Consider the following 5,427-nt stretch of genomic DNA (forward strand, 5'->3'; position numbering starts at 1 on the left):
GTAAGGCCAATATATAATATGCACAAACATATGCTAACAAGTCATAGTTATAAATCCAAGGATTTAGATCTCCATTTAAAGAATAAACGGCTGGGGGGTGGAGGGGCGATATTTGGATGATTGTAAGGCCAATATATAATATGCACAAACATATGCTAACAAGTCATAGTTATAAATCCAAGGATTTAGATCTCCATTTAAAGAATAAACGAAGAGTTACACCTTGTTCAACGACTCTACCAACAATACATGTATGATGCTAAGGCACAACACCCAAATGCAATAGTTTTGGCCAGATTTAATTTTATATGTAAATCTTGCCCTACACGTGTGTTTGTGGCCGTAAGATTTTATTCAATCAGTTCTTTTTTTGTTAAATAGGATGCTCTTCCTACTCGTCGCCCCCGCTACATCACCACACACATCCCTCTCTTGGACCCGTGTCCCACAGAAGCGTGACACCATCTGCCCTGCCTGTGCGTTGTCGCATAGAAATAGGAAGAAACAACATCAGTGTACTTGTGTTATGAGACATTTACTTTTGAAAGTGCATTTATCACCTTATGGTATTTTAGTGATGACAATGTGGTTAGTGGAACTAATGATGGCCACTAAAATTTATCTCAGGTCATTGCTTCCATGGATATTTACGATGGAGATGGTTGACTCCCCACTTTAAAAAGATCAAAGGTGTGGTTTGCGGTGACTTGAAGGTTTTATTTGGTTTGATTTGAGTCGTAGGATCACCGCACTATTAATAGGGGTTAAGTTGGAAGATCGACGGTGTGCGAACACACTAAACTTATACGATAGCCCTCCTAAGACTGTCACCAAGGAAATGCCTCACATCCATCCACTTCACACTCTCTCAGTAGGCCTAAAGGGTGTGTGCCCAAAGTCACGGGTCACCCCCATGCGCAGGGTCATGTCCGCACGGGCTGATGGTTAGTTCTCTGGACACCTTGTGTGCTCGGGGTCCTTGACTCCCATGCGCATGGGTGCACAACCTTTTGGACACCCCGTGCGGTCCTGGACCCTGTGCCCACGGGGTGGTGTTTCGGTCTCTAGACATCTCGGGCGCACGAGGCTAACTTGACACCTGCGCATGGGGTCCAACGGCCGGAAACAATCACCACTTGGAGAGCACTATATAAAGAGGCCTTCTTCTACCTCAAACCGTAATCCTTTTGCCTAGGATCAGCCACCATTTTCAAACTCCTCATTTTACTCATTCCTCTCGGTGCCTCCACCCAAACTTGTTGATACTTTGGGAATTGAGGGAGCAAAAGACCCGATCTACACTTTGACCCAAACAATTCGTATTTTTCGCAAGTTTTCTTCACCAACGACTTGTTTCTCTTGGAGCTTGGGCTCCTAGGTGGTTAGGCTTCCTCTGGAAGCTTCATTTCGTGCGGTATGCTCTGAAGATGTATGTAAAGGTGTGATGGTCGCCTTCAAGACCAACCCCGAATGATTTGAGTCTCATCCGTTGGAGTGGTGGGAAAGTACTTTGCATTACATGCTTGTGGACTTGCTAATTATATTGTTGTCTTTTACTTTGGCTTGAGCTTGCTTGCCATATAAGTTATGTTCATCTAGTTGCATATTTAGAGAACTTAGTTTATCCTTAAATCCCTAAAATTGATAATTAAGCTTAAAATTTGTAGTCTCCTATTCACCCTCTCTAGTCGACCGCATCGATCCTTTCAACTTTCAATTTGTCATTTCAAGAATAGACATATCTTGCTAACATTCAGATTATAGTTTTTTTTCTCAGAGTGATCTTCAGATGCTTGTAATGCCAATAGTATGCACAAACACATGATAGCAAGTCGTAGTTGTAAATCCAAGGATTTAAATCTTCTTCAGAAGAAAAGGAAGTTTTACACCTTATTCGAAGATTCTACCAACAATACATGCATGATGCTAAGGCACGACGCCCAATGCAGTAGTTTTGACCAACTTTATATTTAAGTAAAACACTTGCCCTTGAGTGTGTTTGTGGCTATAAGATTTTCTTCCCTCGAGAAATTTCTTTGTAGAATAGGATGCTCCACTCACTCGCTATTGTTGCCACTCGTTCGCCATACATGCCCCTTTCTTGCACGCCCTCTCTTGAACGACACCATTCACATGCCCATGCGAGGACACGTGCAAATAAGAAAAAAACATCAATGCAACTGTGTTATGAGACATTTACTTTCAATTTGTCGTTTTGAGAATAGATATTTCTTGCATATATTTAGATGATTGCTTTTTCTGCATATGATCTTCGGATGATTGTAACGCCAATGGTATGCACAACATACATGCTACAAGTCGTAGATGTAAAACCGATTATTTGGATCTTCTTTCAAGTAAAACAAAGATTTACACCTTTTTCGGCCATTCTACCAATGATATATGTATGATGCTAAGGCACGACACCAAATGTAATAAGTGTGGCCAAATTTAATTTATATGAAAATTTTGCCCTCGACGTATGTTTGTGGCAGTAAGATTTTGTCCAACCATGAATTTTCTTTGTAAAATAGGATGCCCCTCCTACCGGTTGCGGCAGCTCGCCCGCCACACTCTATGTTGGATCCATGGCCCGCAGGAGCATGACGCCATTCGTCCACCCGTGCCCCGGACAGGTACAAATAGGGAGGAACATCAGTGTAGTTGTGTTATGATACATTTACTTTCAATTTGTCATTTAGGAATAGGTTTCTCTTGCATATATAGATGATTGTTCTTTTCTCCAGGGGATCGTCAAACAATTATAAATGCCAATGTTATGCACAACACACATGCTAGCAAGTCATAGTTGTCAAACCCGATATTTGGATTTTCTTTTGAAGAAAACAAAGATTTACACCTTGTTCGACGATTCTACCAAATGATACAGATGCTAAGGCACGACATTAAATGCAATAGTTTTGACCAAATTTATCTGTATAAGAAAGTCTTGCCCTCGACGTGTGTTTGTAGTCAGTAAGATTTATTCAAGGAAAAAAAACTTTGTAAAATAGGATGCTCCACCCACTCGCTGCCACCGCTCACTCGCCACAACTCTCTTGGATCCGTGCCCCGCAGGAGCATGACGCCATCCGTCTGCCTGTGTGCCGGACGCGTAGAAATAGGGGAAAACAACATCAATGTAGTTGTGTGTATGAGACATTTATTTTTAATTTGTCGTTTTGAGAAAAGATATATCTTGCATATATTCAGTTGATTGTTTTTTTCTCCTTGTGATCTTTGGATGATTACACCGCCTATAGTATGCACAACACACATGCTAGTAAACCCAATGATTTTGGATCTTCTGAAGAAAAAGAAGATTTACACCCTGTTTGACGAATTTTGTAATTCAAGAGGATCTTAGCACCGTAGAAACAAAATACATGGGTTGTGCATATGGCAAAGGTCATTTTCTTTGGCAACCAAAGCCAATATGATTATATTGCCAATAGTATGCACAACACACATCTTAGCAAGTCGTAGATGTAAATCCAAGGATTTAGATCTTCTTTAGAAGACTAGACAATTGCCCGTGCGTTGCAACGGGGATAAACATTCTGATAGATTAGCTTTTGACTACGCATCTATTATTATATTGATGAGCTAAAGTCTTAGCAAGTTTTTGCATGCAATCGCCATGATTTACTTGCCATTTTAAGCACTTATTTGGTAAAAATTTAATTACTTAAAAAACAAAATGTATTTTTTTGGTAAGTAATAAAACATGAGACAATTGATTCTATTTTAGGGAGAATGGATGGGAGAAAAATCAAAGATGAGAGAAAAAGAATCAAATAGGAGAAGGAAAGAGTGGGACATATATAAGGAAGGTTAGACGAAAGAGAGGTGAAATGGGAACTTTAAGTTCTTTTTAAGTAGTATATAGATGTAGATATAGATTACTTGCCATTTTATTGTTAAGCACTTATTTGGTAAAATTTTAATTACTTACCAAACAAAATGTGTTTTTTGGTAAGTTAATAAAACATGAGACAATTGATTCTATTTTAGGGAGAATGGATGGGAGAAAAATCAGAGATGAGAGAAAAAATCAAAGAGGAGAAAGAAAGTTTGGTACATATATAAGGTTAGACGAAAGAGAGATGAAATGAGAACTTTACGTTCTTTTTATTAAGTAGTAGAGAAAACGAAGATTTTCCACCTTGTTCGACGATTCTACCAATGATACATGTATGATGCTAAGGCACAACATCCGATGCAATAGTTTTGGACAAATTTATTTCTTTATGAAAATCTTGTCGTCCACATGTGTTTCTGGTGGTGAGATCTTGTTCAATCGAGTTTTTTTGTTTGTAAAATAGGATGTTCCTATCGTCCGCTCCCACTCGCTCGCTACGCATGCCCTTCTCTTGCGCGCCCTTTGCTAGACGCGCGCCCCTCAGGAGCATGGCACCATCCGTCCATCCGTGTGTCGGACGCGTATAGAAAGCAAAAAAAAACATCAATGTAGCTGTGTTATGAGGCATTTACTTTCAATTTGTCGTTTGAGAACAGATATCTCTTGCATATATTCATATGTTTGTTTCTACTCCAGGCGATCTTCGGATGATTGTAATGTTATGCTACCAACTCGTAGTTGTAAGTCCAACAATTTAGATCTTCTTTTGAAAAAGCTCAAAGATTTACGCCTTGTTCGACGATTCTACCAACGTATGATGCTAAGGCACGACATTGAATGCAATAGTAGTGGCGAAAGTGAATTTCATACCAAAATCTTGCCCTCCTTGTGTGTTTGTGGCCGTAAGATTTCATTCAGCTGAAAATTTTCTTTGCAAGATAGGATGCTCCCCCCACCCCACCCCACTCTTTGTCGCCGCTCGCTCACCACACACACTCCTAGACCAGGACCCGGGGGAACCCAACACCATCCGCCCGCTCATGCGCCGAACGCGTGCAAATAGGAAGAAACAACATCAATGCAGCTGCGTTATGACACATTTACTTTCAATTTGTCGTTTGAGAACAGATATCTCTTGCATATATTCATATGTTTGTTTCTACTCCAGGCGATCTTCGGATGATTGTAATGTTATGCTACCAACTCGTAGTTGTAAGTCCAACGATTTAGATCTTCTTTTGAAAAAGCTCAAAGATTTACGCCTTGTTCGACGATTCTACCAACGTATGATGCTAAGGCACGACATTGAATGCAATAGTAGTGGCGAAAGTGAACCATACCAAAATCTTGCCCTCCTTGTGTGTTTGTGGCCGTAAGATTTCATTCAGCTGAAAATTTTCTTTGCAAGATAGGATGCTCCCCCCCCACCCCACCCCACACTTTGTCGCCGCTCGCTCGCCACACACACTCCTAGACCAGGACCCGGGGGAACCCAACACCATCCGCCCGCTCGTGCGCCGAACGCGTGCAAATAGGAAGAAACAACATCAATGCAGCTGCGTTAC

This window comes from Triticum dicoccoides, chromosome 3B (genome assembly GCF_002162155.2).
Source record: "Triticum dicoccoides isolate Atlit2015 ecotype Zavitan chromosome 3B, WEW_v2.0, whole genome shotgun sequence".
NCBI lineage: Eukaryota > Viridiplantae > Streptophyta > Magnoliopsida > Poales > Poaceae > Triticum > Triticum dicoccoides.